Source organism: Cyrtonyx montezumae, unplaced genomic scaffold, assembly GCF_038088225.1.
Source record: "Cyrtonyx montezumae isolate F1298 unplaced genomic scaffold, pur_monq_1.0 scaffold_24, whole genome shotgun sequence".
Classification (NCBI taxonomy): Eukaryota; Metazoa; Chordata; class Aves; order Galliformes; family Odontophoridae; genus Cyrtonyx; species Cyrtonyx montezumae.
In genome coordinates, this window is record NW_027071981.1 from 9,358,600 (window position 1) to 9,379,582 (window position 20,983).

Consider the following 20,983-nt stretch of genomic DNA (forward strand, 5'->3'; position numbering starts at 1 on the left):
GTCTTTGCAGCTATATGCAACAGAATAAGCAAAGCTCCACATTCCCAAACATTCATGTGCAGATCTGCCCTGCTGGACTTATGTGCACTGCAGAATGACTGGCTAACATCTGTAGAAACATTTCTTTTCTGGCAGTCAGGTTGTCACTGTGTGCTGTGCTTGCCAAAGCTAGTAGAATCATAGCCAAGATTGACCTCGTTCAGAGGTAGAGGGGTAACATTCCTGTAAGTACTTCACTAGGAACAGAAATATAGTGAAAGTTTCCTCCTGTCAATCACAGATGAAAATGCTGCAGATTCATCGGGACCTAGAATCAACACCAAGACAACAAACAAATCTTGCTGGCTCTTATTCTGTCCTCATTACTCCTTCTTGACATATTTATTACTGTGCTCATTATCCCCAGTTTAGGGCACTGAGATGCACTGAATATGAGAGTGAGAGCAGTTGGGGTAGTCCTGAGAAAGCACTTAGAAAGGGAGTGTGAGCAGTACTGATAGGCAGAGTTTCCATTCAACATTTATACGGGATGAGAGGGAGGAAATCATGGGGTGGAGAGCAAGAAGCAAACGAGCAGATTTAATCTGCCAGTTGCACTCAATCTTTTCAATCCAGTTCAGCTACCCAGTGGCCTGCTGTTATTACAGCATGCACATCTGCCAGCAGTAGTCCGGGTTTTTCTGTGGGGTTTGCATTCATCTAACCCCAGATCGAGAGACAAGGAACAGGCTGAAAGGAGACCTCAGATCAGTCCTACCTCTGTTCAGACCTGCTTTTCTAGTGAGCCCTCATACAGAGCATCGTGCTGATTGTGTTGTGCTGAAATTAAACATTTAAGAAGCAGAACTTAGGGGTTCTCTTGGGGGATAGGAGGAGGTGAGATTGTTCAGTCTTTTTCTAGTATATACCAGCAAGGTGCCCAGGAGGCATAAAACCCATCCCATATGTCAGATAGCTGTCAGGGCATGAGACTTTCCATGCTGGGTACCAAAGCACTAAGCCTCACAGTTAAAAATGCTTGGAATAAACATTTTTCATTGTACTGACTGTGCTTTAGCCATCTTGAAAATTCTGCCATTAAACAGGAAAACCACCTCACAAACCACTCTGCCAGGACAGGACAAGCACACAAAGCGAAACTGCAGTGCTCAGAGTGTACTCAAAGCCACTTGCACTGTCAGAGTAAAACTTCCCCAGTGTTGTTGAAGGGGAAAACCAGCAAAAGCACTGTAGTGACAAGCAGTTACTAGATGATGGCTTTGTGGTTCAACAACAACGCAGGAGATGAAACAGCTCTTACAGGAGGGATCAAGACAGCAACTTGAGAGGCTGTTTGCAGAGAGGCAGATTACATATGGTTCCATATCCAGACAAGCTTATATGGCACATTTTATTAAGTGCTTCAGGAAATGAGAGGAAACTTAATCATAGTGAGTTTCTCTGTATAAAAACTAGAAGCCTTCTATGGCCATCAAAAGCAACACATTTCTCCTTCAAGACAGCAACTACAGCTGCCATCACTACTCCTACCTTTTTCTTACTTGGAGTTATAACTACAGCTACCTGGGCTTTTCACCACACCTGTGGAAAGGATATGATTTCATGTTTCTACCACAGCTCCAGGCTGTTCACACTGCCTTGGGGATATTCTCTTTACCAGTTCATGAAGCCATGCTCCTGAAAACCATTGTGTGTCAACAGCAGTTCCTTTTCTTAGGAGCATTTCTCAGTCACTGAACAAGGGTTCCCCCAGGAAATAACACAGAGGAACCTATTCATTTGCAGTTGGGTGTGTTTGGGGGGATTGTACCACAAGAATACAGAAGTATCACTCTCCTAATGCTCTCCATCCTCAAACAAAATAACCATTGTCTCTCGATGGGAAGGTATCTCTCTTTCTGAGAAAGATTTTTTATTTATTTATTTAAAATATCTAAACCTACGTGCAATAAGGGATAAGACATGGGCTCCATTAAAACAAAGCTCTCCACTGTGGATAATGCCAAGAGTTTGGATCAGCAGCGTTCATACAGCCACTTACGTGAGCGGAAGGCAGTAGTTACACTGAGTTCTCTGAATAAAATTTAAGGAGGGGTGTAGTTTAGCAAGAAGCAATTACCTCTGTGTGCTGGAACTTAGCCAGCACGTTGGAATTCAGAGGGATTTTCAATCGAACAAAAAGGCAGAATCAGTTTTTCCATCATCAGAAGTCGATGTAAACATCATACAACAATGACATTCAGATTCACGTCTGGAAATTGTTCTGTTAACTTATTATTCCTTAATGCTTTATCCACATGACAGCAACCGTTGGTTGGGGAACACAGAGTTACAAACAATTTGACCTTCCATAGAATGATCCTTCTGACAATGCCCAGCAAGAACTGGAGACAAGCTTCTCCAAAATTCATCTAAGTACGCGCTACACGTTTTGAATCAGTGATGTTATCAATGGTGACTTTCTCCTGTGCTGTTACTTCAGTGTTCCCCTTGTGGGGTTGGGTGCAAAAAGAGGGTTTAGGTGACTCCACGTCTACACAAATCAAGGAACATGGCTGACTGACCTCTTGTTAGGCTTGTAAGTCCTCACATCCTTAAGAGCTTTAGGTGTGGGTTTAGAAACACCCAAAGAGAACAGCACTGTCATTCCAGAGGAGTAGCTTGACTATGGTAACATCCAAGCTGCTTTTTGGCATTTCACAAAGTAGCATTTTCCCCCTCTTTCCTTCCTTGTTCTTAGAAGATTTTCCCTCTTCTCTCCCCTTGTACAGACTGAAGTAAACAAGCCTTCCTTTTGAAACTTGACTTGCTAAGTTCAAGGCTTCTGCATGCAAGTCAGTTACTGTGTAGCTTTCCAACACCCTCAGGCAATACAGATAGAGTAACAAAGTCCGTATTTAAGGTGGGATGAACAGTGATTTGAAACAGTCCCTCTCTGCCCAAAGGGAGGGAAGCCCGAACAACATAGCTCACATTCACCATGGCACACCCACTCCTTCCTTCCCTTGTCAGGAACATAAATACTGTACAGTTTGTTGAAGTTTTCAGTGGCAAACCAACTCGTTACACATTGTGTCAGTGAGCATCAGCATTCATATCCAACCATCTTTAAGGTTACTTTATCAACCAACACAAGCATCTCTGATTTGTACCAAAGGAGCATGACTGAGAGAAGATGCTGGGTAGGATGCATGGTCAGACATTAGAGCACACGAGCAGAAGAGAGTAATGCCTATGGATTGAAAACTCCTGGGCCTGGACAGCTTATCCCTCCCCTTCCACCCTCACCATCTCAATTCAACCCCCAAAGCACCACATCATCTCAATCTTGGCAACATTTCTCAGCTCAGGGTCAGTTTCCCAGCTCTAGAAGTAGTACCTGGAAGCAGTAGTCACTATCTGTGCTTGTGGCTGTTCACACTAATGCTTCCCTTCAGGCCATTCTTCCCTTCTCCCATGGGGGAGCTGGGGAAGCATAGCCTTCCATCCACCCTGCACAACCATAGACACCCTTTGAGACAGACATAAATGATACCCTCCCAAAAGAAAGCCAGAACTTGTCAGAGCCCCAAAAACAACACAGCAAAAGTTGCTCATAGCCCAGCCCTGAGAAAAAAAAGCTGCCAAAGGCATAAAGGGAGCTGCCACTGCTTGTGGGGGAGATGAGTGGGCAGGATGAAAACTGGGTGGAAGTCAGGCAAAATGCAACACCTGTGCAGGCTGGATACGAGCAGAGCTCTGCAAAATCAACTCATGCTTCCATGGAGAGTTAGCCTGGCCATCCTGGAACTGCTGTCTGCCCCCCACCCACATGGAAACACAAACATCTCCATAAGCAAGATAAATAAGCCAAGAAATGATGAACTGCTGATGTGACAGATGAGGACGCATTGCCCTTTCCAGCCACCTCCTCATCCCAACCCTGTAAGGGATCAGCCAAGGTCACAAATATTTCTAATTATCTGCTTTGATAGCCTGCCTCACTCATTTCAATTCTTTTCACAGAAACAAAGGCAGAATGACAGCCTTTTGCTGCTTTCTTCCAGTTTTCAGATCTGGTTTCCCACATTTTCAGGGCTAGCTGAACCTGTTCTCAGCCCATTGTTCCTCTCCAGCTAAAGAAACAAACAGGGAGTCTACCACTCCGTCTAGAGACCTGAAATTAAGCCAGCAGACATGGCAATTAACTTGCAGCCTTAATTATTCTTGAGGAACCTCAGATAATCAGCATCAGGCACCATCTGAGCCAGCGCATGGATAGATGAGTACAGCCCCCAGCAGGACCTGCTGGGGACATCCCACTGGGCTCATTCTGCAGCTGTCCCTCTGGCCACTGCTGACTTCAGCAGGACAGAGCCAGTGGCCCTTTCCAAGAGAAACAGATAGGCTGCTCTTATCAGCTCACCAGAGACAAGCATGCAAAACATGTAGCATTTTGCAACCTTTGTATTCAGCTATGTACCCAAAAGGGGAGAGGTTAGGGGGCAGGGAAGGCTCTTAACATTTGCCAGAGGAAAATCGTAAGGTGCAAGGGGTGGAAAAGGAATTCTTAAAGCCACTGCAAGAAGCTGTTTACTTCCTATATAAGTCCAAGTGCTAACCCTGAGTGCAGTCCAAGAAGTTAAAAAGGCCACTGACTGTTTACTGTATTTTGTAGACTGCCCCATTAGGGATGGGTGCACATAAAGGGGAAATAATGGATTCTCATGTCAGTGCAGTTGTTACATTCTACCTCTCGATACCAGTGCTCCAGCTATGCTTGACCAAGCCTTTAACTGATCACAAAACTACCTCATCTTCCAGAAGTGCTGAACACTGGCACGTTCACATCTCTGCACAGAGTCCTGGGTTTAAGACCACCCTTTTAAAAAGGGAATCATTTTGATCTTTGCATTTGTTCCAAAACCTTTTCCAGAAGGGGATTCAGATCAGAAGCTTGTAAGCACACCTGGCTTTCCAATTGCATTCGCATTACCTGTTGCAGGATTGAAGCAGCCCCACTATTGCACAGCCTTCAGCAAGCTGACCTTGCATTTGGCACTTTCCTTGTATGAGGACCAGCTGCTGCTTCACCAGGAATGGCACACAGGGATGGGGGAGAAGAAGAGGTGTGAAGCATTGCTTGCCTGAAATAGTTTCTTCCCACTCAATCATCCATAAGCTCAGATTTCCAGGCAGAAGTTCCATTTTATTTATTAAAAAAAGAAAAATTGCCAGCAGAAATTAACGATAAGCAAACAAGGGCTTCAGTCAGCTCTATGAACACGATAACCTGGCAGTAGCATCACGCTTCCTTCTCCACACTGTGCATGCCCTGTCACCAGATATCTCCATCGTGAGGACTGCCATAACGTCACGTGGCTGCAGGGATGACAGCCACCCACAGACACTCAAACAGATGCACCAGCAGAGAAAAAAAAAAGCAAACGCTGGGCAAGGAGCCAGCGCTGCTCAACACAAGCACCTGACAGATCTGCATTGTAAGCTCCAGATCTGTTCAGTAAAACACACACAGAGTAATCAGATATATTTTACTACGCTGCAGAACACTTTGGTTTTTCTTTGTAATCCAAAGACACTGCAGAGTAAATGCCCTCTGGATGTGAGCAGGCCCTCCGTGAGCAATGGGCACACCAGAAATGGGGCACACCAGAAATGGGGCACAAAAAAGAGCTAGCCAAGCCCCTCTGAAAAGTTTTACTCATTGGATATAGCTTTACACACAGAGACATTTGGCTTACAAGCACAGCAGTTCATTGGGTGATTATTTAGAAGTTATCCTTCCACGAAGGTACCTATCAGACCTTGATTACTTCTGCTGAATAACAAAAGCTACTGAAGATTAAGCTTTTTCTCTTTGCCTTTTTTTCTTTTCCTGGTTAAGACATTGCTTTGTTGTTTCCTGATCTGAATAAAGAACAAACCCAGGATCATAATTTACTACAGAAAACAATGAAGTTCTTATCGTTGTAAATATATGGAGTGAGATAATACAAATCCTGTTCCCTGGTATTTCCCCTCCACCCTCCTTCTCCTACCACTACCCTTTCCAGCTTCAGGGCCTCTCCCCTGCTTGCATGGAAGATTTGACGCCCATAAGAAAGCCATAAATTACTCACAAACAGCTACTGAATGTAGCAATGACCGTCCAGTAACACTTCCACGGAGCAATAGAGCTTCCTGGCAAGCTGATAAGAGTTTCCTGTTTTGAATTCTTGGTTTTGTTGGTTTTTGTGTGTGTGTGTAGGTTTGGGGTTTTTTTTCTTTATTTTTGAATGAAAATCAGCTCCCTCAAACATCTCAGAAAAGGAAGAGTCATCAGGTTGTTGTTTGTTTGGTTTTTTTTTTTATCCCCCAACCTCCTAACAAATTGTGTTGCAAAATACTCGGTTCCTATGAAAGCAAAGCAGGGACCAAGTCCAAAAGAACAAGCATGCCTACTTGGGAAGGAGGCATGGCTCGAGTCCATCGCTGCTCGAGGATGCTGGGTTGGCTTCTGCACACGCCACGAGCCCTGTCCTGATCTGTCTTCTCACATACTTCCCTTTTATGCTGCCTCAGCATAGAAGCGTACCCAGCTCTGGCCCTTGTAGGGGACAGGAACATATTGAGGCTGAAGCCTTCCCATTCTGACCTGCACGAGGTGCTTTTGGCCAAGGACTTGGCCCCCAACCTGGCCCAGCCCAAAGGGCTTCACAAGTACTTCTGTTAAATGGATACACAAACCTCTCTTCTTCCCAGAAGAACGGAAAAACATCACGTGTACATTTGATTCAATATCAAGTACTGATAAACAACGCTCCCTTGGATTAGCAGATTCACATACTGGATTTTAACATTTAATCCTCTAAAGTCATCTCATTAAAATAATCAGCTTGCAATTCAGCCCATTCTAGGAAGGGATATAAGTGTAGCTTTAAATGCTCTGCTTGTCCTGCCACCCTTGTCCTCTGCCCCTAAGAAAGCAAAGGCAGAACCTCCCTCCCACCTCCTCCAGGTCCAGGAGCAGCCTGGATAGCCTGAAAGTGATTTCATGTAGGCAAAACTGAAAGGAGATGTTTTGCAAAAGGAAAAAAAAAACAAACATTTATACACAAGCAAGCTGATTTTCAAGTGTGAAATTTGAAAAAGACCGTGCCCTACAGAGGAGGAACACTCTTGCGATCAGTGCTTTTTCATAAGCAAGCTAGACGTGGTTTTGCATCACTTCTTTAAACCAAGTTTCACCACCATAACTTACAGTAAAGAGCAGAAGCAAGAAGAACTTGCACAATACAGCAGAGACTTGCATTTTTTGTGTTTTCATTTTCCCCTATGTGTCAACTGCACAGTTATTCACACATAGGCTTGCCCAGTGCAATTTAATTCTTTGCACACACTGGCTAGCCAAGCTGGCAGCAGCTCTCGCCACGTTGCTGACTCAGCAGGCAAGAAAACAGGTAAGACACCTGATGCTGTGACATTAAAATTCAAGAGACAGCACTACAAAGGTTGATCACAAACAGAGCAGCCACGCATGCTGCAGCCATCCCATCTCCTGTATCAAAGAGCCATCTTCTAGGAATAATATCATGGCAAACACCACACCAGGGACATAACCAACAACCTGGGCAGCTCCTCCCGCTTGAGGCTGTCAAATACAACCAATCCCAGCACCAAACCCCTTCTCATCACCCACCCCCTTCATCACCAACCACCTTTCCTACCTACTCTCTAAGCCTTCGCTGTCCAGGCTACCCACACAACCTGACTCAGCCCAGTACTCCCCCTTCCCAGCTTTTAAAACCTGCCTCTAATTGTGTTAATGAGAAAACCAGCTCAGGTGAAGGAAATTCTGCTGTCAAACCCTCACTCACTCTGTAAGCCAGGTCTCTGACTGGTAGTGTTTTCCTTCCCTGAGCAAGGCTAGGATCTTCTGTAACCAAGGGCACTGAGCGGAGCTTCACTGCCGAAAACAGTGCTTTCCTGGTCTTTGTGCATAGAGGAGCTTTTGCTTTTTCCCTCTCAGAAGGAGATCAGGGGAGTTGTGTGAAAGCTTTGTATGGGCAGAGCTGGTAGCAGTACCAGGGAAGCAAAGCCAGGCCCTCCTAGGCTCCATGTGCCTGGGAAGGATGCTCCTGGGGAGCTCCAGGACCCCAAGCCTGCACACGCCTGGCTGAATGACATCTACATTCCTTTCTCTGCTGTTTGGTCACTTGTTGCTTTCTTAGGCTGTCATCACAACATGCTGTGGTTCAAATCTTAAAACGCACATTCCTGGCCACGTACCGATAAAGCAAGCTGTGGGTTTCTGCCAAAGCCTTTTTCTGCCCCCAGGCAGATGGTTGCAGCATCTCACACAGCTGGGGACTCCCTAGTAGAGCAACAAGCCCCCGCATGACCTCAGAAACTGTTCTGCTTCCCATTTGCAGGGACTTTTCCCAAGCGAGTAGTGGTTTTCACGTGTTCCTAAAGCGTATGTGAACACAAAAAAAATAGATGTGTACCCTGTGCTTTTGTTCTTCTGGGTGACTTTTCTGGATCTATTTTAATTGCTTTTTGCAAGCCAAGCAAGAAATCTTTCAGCCCCGGATCCCAGCCCTATAGAGCTACTGCAGATAAGCCTGAAATGGGCAGGCTGCCTCCTGACATGGAGAACAAGGTGCCACCAGGAGTGCCCGTTGCCAGTGGTGGTGCCTACAGGACATGAAGCACTGTCACTGTGCTCAAATAAGCTGAGAGAAAAAAACAACAACGCTCTTCTTGTTTACCCTAAATGTACAGCATGGCCATAGCAGTGATCCAAGTGATCCGCACTCACTAAGCCTGCTGCTGAGAGATGAGCAGGGCAGACTCCACCAAGCACCACGAGCTCCTTCTTGGCATACATCACTGATTTCTCCATACGGAGAGAAGCAGGGGAGAAGACAAGGATTTAATTTTAGCCCACAAGTCCTGTGTGTATCTTTCCTTCTTATTTTTATTCTGAACTCCACGTAAAAATAGAATTTCCTGCCGCTCGATAAGGGATTCCTGTTTTTCTGTGGGGCCACCTCCTTGGGAAGCCGGTGGCTGAGGGGTTATTGATGGCTCTTCAAAGTGCAGCAGCAGAGAGGATAGGATCAACAGTGCTCAGCACTGACATTGTTCCCGCTTTGCCTTAGGGAAAAAAGAAAAAATAATAAAGCAGTTGTGCCCCCCACTCCTCAGATAAACTACAACCAGATTTAGCATTTCCGGAACTCTGTTTTGGAAAAATCTCTGTTTTGCCTAAATATTTTTAGTAGTGGCATTCGCCTTTGCATCCTTCCCAGGTATGTGTTTGTAAAAAAAAAAAAGCAGCTGATTCCTCGGGCTCGGAGGGGGCACATCCTTGCCCTTTGAGCTGGATTGTTAACGAGGAGATAAGCATAAAGTCTGGAGAAGAGATATCCCTCCCATCCTTCCCACTCCCAACGACATCTCCCACATTCCTGTCCTTCTGCTGCTTTGTGAAACATCCTGGAAAAAAACTGAAGCCCTGTGAAGCGTGCAGGGGAGCTCAGCTGGCAGCTTGGCACAGCTCCTGCAGTGCAGGAGAATCATGGAATCACTGACATTGGAAAAGACCCTGAGATCGTCATGCCCAACCACCAACCCAAGCCACCGTGTCCCTCGGTGCCACATCTCCACAGTTCTTGAGCACCTCCAGGGATGGTGACCACTACCCCCCTGGGCAGCTGTGCCGATGCCTCACCGCACTTTTGGATAAGAAATGCTTCCTAATATCCAACCTGAGAACAGCTCCAGCGTGGGCTTTTGCTCTCCCACACGGTGACAACTGGTGCCGTGCAGTGAGCACAGATTTGCCCACTCTCCCCCCACCCTGCTGCTTCTATTTCCATCGAAACCACACTTTTAGTTCCCTTGCAGCATATAAGGGACATTTTCACAGTCTTTCCCTGAGAAGTGCCTTTATTTTGTCTTTGAAAAGTACATCTGAGTACTCTCAACTGAATCCATTCTCTCAGAGAAAATCCGAGCCTTCGAAACAGGAGGAAGTGTCCTGCCACTGTGCGAAGTCACACGCTGATGGAAACCCGTCACTTCTCCACAGAATGATGACAAAAAAACCACAGAGCTGACCCCCACGCTGACCCAGCTCATCGCCACCGAGCCTGCAGCTGCCATCCTGCTCTCTAAAAACAGTTTTTTCCCGCTACAAAAATTAAAATAGGTGACTTGAACAGCACCGAGGGAGCAGTAACGCTTCTGTACTGAAGAGCTGCAGCTGCATTGCTTTTGTGAATGAGAATTGCAACCCATAGCTGTTTCACTTGTGGCAGTGCTCACAGCCCCGGTGCTGGAGCTCAGGGATCACTGGAACATCTCTCTCAGCCATAGGGTTTGAGTGGTGCAGTGTGGAGCCCAGGGTTGGGGTCAGTGATCCTTGCGGGTCCCTTCCAGCCCAGGATGTTCTGTGATTAATTGCCTGCCTTTCATTTCACAGCACCATGCCGGATCACTGCTTCTAACAGCTGCTATGCCCAGCACTAGAAAGCACAGCTGAAAAGCTTGGACATTTTCAGACTCAAACTTCTTTTCCTTTAGGATCCACAGTGCTGCAGGTGATGAGAAGCAGATGTTTATTCACAACCCGCTGGGAGAACTGCAAATGAAACGCACCTCAGCACCTGGAGGGAGACAAATGCAATCCCACCAAACATTAGCACAGAACTGAATACTGCAATGATTACACCAGAAAAGAAATCACATTCAAATCAAAGCATTGCAGCACAAATGCTATGAGACTACACAAAAGGCCCTGGATCCTATTTCTGACCAACAGCAGCTTCCTAGGAAAGCAGTAGATGAGGACCAGCACCTCCCAGGGACCCTGGGAACCCCCACGAGCTGTGGCTTAAGAAGGTCTAGAATTGGGCATCTAAAAGTCTGACTGCCCACTGAAATGCCCAATTTACAGATAATTAGGACCAGTAAAACAAATAATGGGAGGAGGCAGTGATTTTTGGCTGCATTTGCTAGCTTTGGATGAGATATTTTCCCTCTTCCTCCTTCTCAAATTATAATATATATATATGTATATATATAGGAGTGAAGTTTCTCCTTTCTTTGCTTTTTGATAAAAATAACCTAGAGGAAATTAAAGAAAAAAAAAAAGGGGGCATTTCTGTCCCATGTTGACATCAGGGAGGAGGATGCTGGATGCAGCTGAAGCTCCTGGTGCTTTACCAGAACTTCTGCCCCAAGGTGAACCTGGCAGAGCTTCCTGAGTGATGTGATGGAGCAGTGCCTCCTTCCCTTCCGTGCCAAGAATATTCCTATCCCTTAAGACATCCCAGCTGTGGAGGTGCTGTTGGGCCTCTGGGACGTGCATTTTTCTCCCCACATAACCTCTCCCTTGTCAAGCAAAGGGTTCTGCAATTACTCTCCGAGTAGCTTCAAAAATAATTAAAGAAAAAGATTTGTTTTAGCAACTTTCCTGCCTGTGCCTAGCAACAGTGGGCTGCTCCCACAAAGCTCCCATGAAGACATTTCAAGTATGTGCTTGGTTTCCAGGAGGGTGGCATCATATAATAGGGGGAGTGCAAAGCATCCCATAGTTTCACCACACTGCACAGTCGAGTGGGAGAGAGCTCCCACCCTACAGACCCAGCCCAAGGGTGGGGATTCTGTGTCTGATGCACCCCCAGCATCAGTGACATCAGTTTACGGTGGCTGCGCTTTGCTTCAGTGAGGCCTACTCGTCCCACTCTGTCTTGCCCCCGAGTGGTAGATGTGTGTCATTTTCCTTTCACAGGATGCTGCACAGCCTTATCTAAATATAAACAACCTGGGAATATGCGGTGGGTTATTGTCTGGGGGAGAAAAAAATAAAGAGTAAAGCAAACAGATCTGAAACGCGTTTTCCCCTGCTGTTTCTGGGACAGCAATGCATTTGGGATCAGCGTCCCAAGTTCCCAAAAAACGTTACTCATCCATCAGCAAAAACATCTCCCAGAGCCTGGTGTGGAGTAGCCCGAGCATGCCTGGCTGCCCCTCCCTAAAAACCACCGCAGTGGCCAAGATCTCTGAGTGCTTGAGAAGACGCTGTGCGAGTAATGGAAACAAACAGCCACCGAGATAAATCTCACAGCCAGCAGCTGAGCTTGGCATCATTCCCTTGGGAATTGCGAGGAGACATCTCATGGCATCCCTCCACGTGTGTTCTGGAGCTCAAACTGCCAATTGCCCTGGGATGCAAGGCTGCAAAGCGATAGCTCAGCGTCACGCTCGCAGCTCTTCCTCTGCATTGCAGTGTCCATCAGGGTGAGTCTGGAGCAAAGCCTGGCTCTGAGTTTTACATCCCAGATGTCCTTCCCAACACCTCAGTGCTTTTCAGCACCACCATCTCCTTGCCAGGAAGCTCAGGCCTGACATGCTCCGGTGTTGTAGAGCCGCACAGCGTGTGGTGAAGCAAGGCCTGGTTCCGCCTCAGCCCCTCCTCACCACCAGGAGAGCTGATGTGAGTGCAGCCAGCACTCAGTTTAACAGCTGATGGAGTCAATTAGCATCGCTAATCACATGAATCATCACTGAATTGCCAATACTTCATGATACCTTGTGAAATTCTTGCATAATAACCTTAGAAATAACATGTACTTGGTGCTGACAGTAAGCCACACAGCTCGCGGGGCGACTGCACAGAACTTTGAGTATTCACAGCCCCTTTTTAATAAATAAAGAGTATAATCTAAAATGTATGTTTCCCCCAATTACTCTGCTTCGAGGAGTACTAAAAGCAGTACCTTGACTCAGCCTATCACATAAACATCCTGCTGCCCCCAAGCAGCCTGATACTGTCTTCCTCCCAGGATGAGGAGTTGAATAATAAGTGACAATCACAGCCCCTGCTGCAGGAAAACAGGAAGCTGGAGTTGTACAAACCTTCTAAACACTGTCCTACCTGCTCCACTCCTCAAATGCACCACAAACTTTTTCCTCTCCCCTTTCCTTTCCTTTCCTCTCCTGCGGTTCAGAAGTGTTGGATGCAAGCTCTGGAAGACACAGATACAGAACTAGTGCACCCCTGTCCGGTGGAAGCAAGGATGAAAAACATCACAAATCCTCTCAACCAAAAGACATACTTGAAACTGCCCAAAATGGATGCTCTTGGCTCAGCCTCTTAAAATACCAGGAGTCTAAAGGAGCTGGTGTTGGCAAGGCTCTCTAGCTCAAAGTGGTGAAGTGCTAAACCTTGTCCTGAGCTGCCCCCATGCAATTAGGGCAGTCTCATGAGTGTGCGTTGGGACCTGCAATAAGTCTGCTCCCCATGTGGCCAGGTGTGAAAGACTCCTCTCACTCCAAGCGATGCTCTGGGAGCTGGGCAGCTTGTTCTCCCCTGGCTGCTGCCACATTTCTGCAGTGACTGGTCCAACTTCACACCGTTCACAGCTCTGAGACAAGCAAAATTTAGACACTGCCTCTGAGTTTCCAAATGGTAACCTTCCAAACAAGAGGCAGGAGAAAAAGGAGGCTTCCGATCTGCTTTTCCCTCATCCCCAAGGTAAAAATATCCCTTGCTGAATGCAGCAGTGTTTGTCATCACCTAGAAAAGCTCACTTTCCCACAAGCAGGCAGTGGGACCTGCCTTCCTCCACTCACATGTGCGTGCCATGAAGGCCGGCATCAGGAGGAACAGTGCTTGGGGTAGGTCATGGTCACATAAAACAATGCTCTGCAAAATCCTGAAGTGTGGGAGGAATGCGAGAAGGCTCAGGACAAGGATGTTTATTGACATAGAATATCTCCAAAGGGTTTGAGTCCTAAGAGAAAAAAAGTGAGCCCAAGGCAACACAGCTTGAGCCATTAGTTGGGCTAAATCTGGAAATCCTTGCTCTGGTGATCCTTTTACTTGTTTAAAGTGTCAGGAAACTTTTTCTTGCATTCATAGCAGTAAGAGTTTTCCTAAATAAGGATTTACACGTGAAGCTTCAAATGAATTCCCTAATTCCCTTGTACAGGAGATGCTCAAATTCCAGTTGGAAAAGGATGCTGCCCCTCTACAACACGGGCAGGAAGCCTTTCAGATTGAGGTCTGTGGAAGATGAGTGATGAAAGCCCAGCTCTAAGTTTACATCTGAAGTGCCAGCAGACATTTGGGAAAGGTTTCCAACACCAAAACAAACAGAAAAACCTTAGGGGGGGGGGGGGGGAGGGAGATATCAGTGTGTTAAGCCTCCTGTGCTCCTCTTTGGAAACCATATGTCACCATACTAACGAACGTTTTATAGGTGCTGTTTGCTCAGTGTATTCAGAAAGGAAGGACACTTTCCCAAGACAGAGAACCTCTCTTTGCTTTTGCCTGGTGATTGCATGCACGACAAGCCTGCTTAAAAATAAACTGCCCTTCTCTCAGCCACTTTCACTCATCAGAGCTAAGAGAACATGCATGGTTCCTTCTGCCTTTCTGTTTCTTAGTCTTACTGCAAACCTTGCTGTTCTGTCTGCCCATTGCTCCAGGAGGAGCACACTCAGCAGTTGAGTTTAAGTGCACCTTTACTGCTAGGTAGGAAGAAAAAGATAGCACTTCCTCTCTGGCCCTGCACACTCTGACACCTCAGCACCATGCTCTGCCATGCTTCTGAATTTTAGGGAGACAGCTTGCTAGGTCACAAGGCCTGATCTTCTCAGCAAGAAACATGGGGATCCCAGAGCTCCCTCTGTTGGGAAATCTCTGCTCCATTTTCTCAGGGAGAGCAAATGCACCCATGGCACTCCCAGACTGCCACATTCCCCTTCCTTCCTACTCACCTTCATAGAACCACTTGGGTTGGAAGGGACTCCTGAAAGCCATCTGGCAACGAACATGGACACCTACAGGTAGGTCATGCTGCTCAGAGGCTCATCCAAGCTCATTTTGGATGTTATATTCATGGGTCAGGGTTCCCAGGGAAGGGGAGAAAGAGCATCTGCATGTGTGTCTTTGTTAGGGCAATACTCAGTGTCTCCTGCTGCTCCCACAAAGCAAAGAATGGTCACAAAATGTAAACAGCTTCCAGTGAAAAGGGCACAGAGCATCCACCTGATTCTGGATGTGTCTTCACTGCCCCAGTTCCCACTTAAAAACACCCACAGGCATCATACATGCAGGATACACAGCCCTGCACTCACTTGTACAACCCTTCTCCCAGGGTACACAGCTTCAAGGTAGCTTCAAGCACTGCTGCATTTTTCTCCTACATTCCTGGAGTCCTTTTTCCATAGATCTGAAAAGGGCTTATCTTCTCTGTCCAAAAACATCCCCAAATCAGAGGAAAATATTCAACTCCCATAGAAACCAGGAGAAACCATCAAAATAGTGTTTGCCCTGGGGCTGCCAAATGCCTGCACCAGGCAGATGTGATGGTACTAAACATATATCTCAAGACACCTATTCATCTCTGCCTTGATGTGAGCTTTAAGCCTAGAGCATCCTCATCACACTGACAGTAAGGAGATAAAAAGTAAGGAGCAAAGCTAAAATTTGACAAATTTAAAGCAACAGTCACAGACCCCTTTTATTTGCTTCCCTCTTCATGCTTGCTTTTAGCTTTTTATTTGCTTTTTCATTTTTTATCTTCAGGAGAAATAAAAAAAAAAGAAACTTTCATGCCAAAGTGATGCAAGAAGCTAAGCCACTTGGATTCCTAAATCACATCTAGCTCCAGAGAACAATTTCTTATTTTGGCATATGTTTAATAGCCAATGTTAAACTCCTCACAGCTCCAGAGGGGCTCATAGAGGGGAGGGTATTTATATTTACAAACCAGTTCATCACTGCTTGGTCATTTCGAATACTTCTGACTCTTACTTGCTCTTTGGCAAGCTCATCTCTGCTGAAAGAGAGGGTTTAAAAAACAAAAATATGGATCTAGCAGAGAACCAGAACTATAGTACAAAGCTACTGTTTGGATCGCTGCTCAAAATCTGTACTTTGGGGAAAGCAGGTTCCAGGCATCCATGGGCTCTCATGGACATAGGGAGCAGCTCAGAGGGCTCAGGAGCAGCAACCCTTCTGACTCCGTGAAACAATAGCAGTAAGTAACTATTATAAAGAGAGGCTGCCCACAGCACCTGGGGTGCTGGCTCAGGGCAGAGGGTCACAGCAAGGCTTCCCTCACCCCTTGTGTTTGTATGGTGCTCCCCAGGTAACCTCTCACAGCAGAGAATGATGTCACTCTGATGCTGGCTACTTTTCTCCATGTTCAGCAGCTCAGGAAGAAAAGCCTAAGAGCTTTCTGCAGCTGGTCAGGCAAAGCCACCATGCTCATGCCTCATTCACTATGACTACATGCTGATGTTTGGCTTCCTGAGCCAGGAGCTGGGCCACCTCCTGCAGCACACCAGGCTGAAGGCCAGCGTCCACCTCCCCGCACTCATCATATGCTGGTTGGTTGTCCAAGCAGCTGCTCTGCGAGCTGTCCCTCCAGCAAGAGCAGCAGCTGTCTCATTTCTACCCTCGGGACCTCTCTGCTTTCCTGTTTTCTCATAGCTTGCTGTCAGACCCCAGAGAGCTGGTAGGAACGCTCCATCTGCTTTGGAGAGCATTAATTCAAGTGCTTGAAGATATCATCCAGTTCACAAACAGACTCTTGCTCCATGTGCATGTCCATGCCACAGCTCCATCTGACAGGGAAGGCACCTGAGATCGACCACTGCCAGGGACAAGGCGTCAAGGCCGTTTGCACTCCTGAGTTGCATAAAAAATGCAGGACCGAGCACTGAAGAAACACATGGTTATGGGGTGGCAATGGAGCTTAGAAAACCACAGATCCACTGAGGCGGAGTGAATAGCTTTCAGCAGACCCAGCACTTGGATGCATCCTTATGGGCCTCAGGGCACTCACTTCCTTTCAGACCAAGACCTTTGGCAGTGGCTTCTTTGCGACAAACCTACTCACATACATGAAAATACCTCCCCAGGCAGCACACCCAGTATCTGTCAACTCCACACAAACCAGTGAGATAGCACAGGGTGTCAGACCTCATAGGGAGCTGCTGATGGTGTTCTCAACCCTGCTGTGCTCTGAGAGGGTCAGGCTCAGCTCAGCACTTGGTCACACTGCTGGGTGACCCCAAGCAGCCACTTGTCCTCCTTCAGCCTCATAGAAGAATCTGGTCCATCCTCACCAACAACCAAGGATAACATTTCATTCTTCCAAGGTCCTTTATCTGATGTCCTCTGCTGTTTAAAAGATGAGGGAAAGACGTGAAGGAAATAGGCTGAATGTGTCAAATGAATCAGTATCCTGTTGGAAATCTTGGCATCCTGTTATTTTTAATCAGAGAAGACAAGGTAGCACATGAACTAAAATTACATTCAATCCCAGGTAGCCATAGGATTGCTGTAGACAAAGCAACCCTCTTTAACTTCGGATAAATCAGCTACTGGTCTCATTTTAAAGTCTCCCTCTGAAGCTCTGCCATTACATGTGTAAGACCTTCACCACTTAAGTAATGTCAAAATTCCTCATCTTCCCCTTTGTAGTGATGTGTGCTGAGGGGTCATAGTATGGTCCAGCTCTCAGTGCCTCCCATGCCTTTTTCCATCTCCACTTAAGGACTGTTTGGTTGGGTTCAGTGCTTTTAAGTCCTTCTTGGACTAAGAAGTGGTGATAATTCTCTCCCAAAGTTAAATACAATTAACCATGCGGTTCCATACGGTCTTACAATAAGAGCACCTCCCATCCTTGCAGCAATTCTAAACAAGACTTGTAGGATCTTCAATTACATCCAGATAACATTACCTTCCACACGCTCTTCATTTGAATCTACAACACAGCAACAGTCTGGCAGAAACCTAGAGGAAACACATTGAGAAATTAAATCTGAAAATTCTATAAATCACAGCATTGATTGGAACAGCTGAAGAATGTATGGATTAATAATAAATCTTTAAAGGCAGAATAAAACAGCAAAGGTAGCAAAACATGAGAATTAGACATAAGATCTTGGTACTTCAGATCCAGGGAAATAATGCTGCTGGAAGTGTCATTCATTTTGGCACAGCAAAACTATTTCAGTTCTCTCTACTGAACAGAGTGGCAATGTGCAGGCTTCTTCTGCTCCTCTTTACAATAAAGGGAAGTATTTGGGTTTCTGGGAAAGAACAGAAGAGCACTTTGAACCCAGAATAAAGCCTACATAATAAAAGTCAACTGTTCTGACACATGCATTGTTCCCTTATTGAACATTCACATGAGCATCAAGCAACAAGAGGCATGCAGATCTTACAGGTATACCCTAGATGAATAAGTGGTTTTGTTCTACCTGTGCAACCTGGGCTAGGGAGCTGCTTTGGCAGAGGTTGGACTAGATGACTTCTAGAGGTCCCTTCCAACCCCTACAGTTCTGTAATTCGTTGGGCAGTCACAGAGACACAGAATCCTGTTGGGATTTTGTGCCTCTCAAGCAGACAAGTCCCCTTCAGGTGAGCAGCCCAAGACCTTGGGCAAATGCCCTTATCCACAGAGGCATCCAAACAGGGTTTCATTCATTTTTCATTGTTGTTTTCTGCACAAGAACAAACAGCAATGATTTCAGAGTTTTCAGCCCTCCATTCCTGGCTAAATCCCTACTTCTCATCTCTAAACCCTCGACCTTTCTGTTGAGTACTGCTTGGCACCTTCATACCACTCCTGTGTTCAGTGTGGTGTAACTGCATTTCTCTGATAGTTGAAGCAGTTTACCCAAACAGACAAATGCACATGCTGTAAAGTGCAGGACAGGAATTTGTTGATAAAGCAAGAAAAATAATCCAATACCAAAATAACAATTCTTTCAGAGGCAGATAAGCACTGAACGAGTTGTACACACCCATAATACATAGGACAAGAAGAAAATATCTGAAAACAACTGTTTTACGTTCTGCAGTTCTGGAGCAGCTGTGAGGAATATGTACACACGGTCCTGTGTGAGGAAGCTCTGCACTCAGTGCCCACAGAGATGGATACTTGACTGCCAGCACCACAAACGTCCCTTAACCCAGCACCATGTACCTGCGATCCCGCAGCTATGTAACCCCCTTCCTCACTTCCACCCACCCCAGACCTTCTGCAGCAGTACATGGAAGGACACAAGAAACTGCCATCTCATTGACGGGATCTATATAACCCATATGTTGAGTCCCAGCCCCTGTCTGACAGGCTGAGGAGACAAAGGCTCTGTTTCCTTTGGCCACTGCTTTGAAAGTGACGTTTTCTGAAAGAGATACTGTCTCGGAAGTTTCATTTCAGTGACAGAGCCCTGCGCCTTGTGTAAGGGAACTCAATCCCGCAGCATCACTCTAGCTGCATTACAGTGACACCTAGAGTTAGCTGAGGAACTGTACTGCGCTAAGCAAGGACGTGCAGATGTCTAACAAGACATCTCAGTATATCAGACATCCCTGCGATTATTACCTTTATTCACTAGTGTGGTGAAATTAGTGATACTTCCTCACTTGTCCTGTATCTATGGCTGGGTTCAGACTGGTGCCAGCATCCATAACAATGCAGGAATGTTCTGAGAAAAAGAAATGAAGAATAAATCACAGGTGATGAAACTGGTGCACTGTGGTTTCATGTAAGGAGTAAGATATCTATCCACCACTACTCGCACTTGGCCGGTGCTCAACAACTTATATCAAGCTCAGTTGTTTCTGCTATCCTTCAAAGGCAGAGGGCAATTCCCCTGCTGAGCCCTGCATCTTGTGGTCACCTGTCAGGCAATCCATCCCAGCCTCAGAGCCAGCAGCACCATGACTGTAGTGGCACAGTGGCTCCCTCTGGTTAGTGTGAAGCTGTAGCTGAGGTCAGGAATTCCAGACAGATGAAAAACCTACAATCAGATTTTTTTTAATTTTTTTTGACAGTCAAAAGAAATACCACCACATGGCAACTTATCAAAATCTTAATGCTCTTATGTTTTATCCCCTGCAGAAATGAAAAGCAGAGGAAGCTATAAATAGAAATCTGATAAAACTGCCCTATATCCCCAAACCCAATTGAAACAGTTTCAGTCATCTTTAATTTCCAGTGAATCTTAGAGATGATAGTGACTGTTACAGACTCACTCCCACAAATCCAGTAGCAAATCCTTCTTCCCTGAATGCTGTTAAATATTTCTTGGAGGTCATTTGTAATGTTTCTAGGTAGGAAAGGACACATGGCCCTGAATTAGAGCAGTGAAAGAGGGACTGGGGCTGGAAATCACCCCAGGATCTCTCCCTGGATATAGTCTATGCAATTGAATAAGAACTGCCTCTGCAGTGTGAATACTCACCTACATAACCCCATTGCTGATAGGCTAACACTGACCTCACAGGCAGTTTTAATCTGGCAAAGAGAATACAAACTTGAAAACAATTATGCTTCTTTCTGCCCAGGACTGGGGCCACGTCACAGAGATATAGGTAACCAGTCTAAAGTTACATGGTAAAGCCTGTGACAGGCAGGCCCCAGGATCAGTCATAACTGAGGCTTTGGGGAGAAATCCTTGCAAGCCTGGTCTGTTTCACTTGCTCTCTTGCCTCAAACCTCTGCTAGTGAAATGCAGGAAGATATATCTGCATTCAGGGGAGCCAAAGAAAACAGTCTGACAAAGCTCTTTTGCCTGCTGACACAGACAGAGGGCCTACCTGGCTGACTGGGATCCTTTGGGATTGGGCTGTTTGATTGGCTCAAGCCTTTCTAAGATGGTCTGACAGGCATTCTAATAACAAATGGAGAAAAGCAATATTACAGGGCTTGAAAAGACAGCAGAAAGATATTTGCTCCGAGTTCGTAACAGTTAGAGGTCCCACAGTACAGGCTGCAAACCATCCACGAGTAACAGTGTGTTGTGCAGCAAGTATTAAATGTAAGGTCTTGTTAATTACTAAGAAACTAGACAGCCATTTCAATAGATGGTTTGTTCTGCTCATTTTGAACCATCACAAAGACTTAATTTCGTGGCTACAAAAGGATTGAAAGAGGAAAAACTATGAGGACAACAATGCTACAGA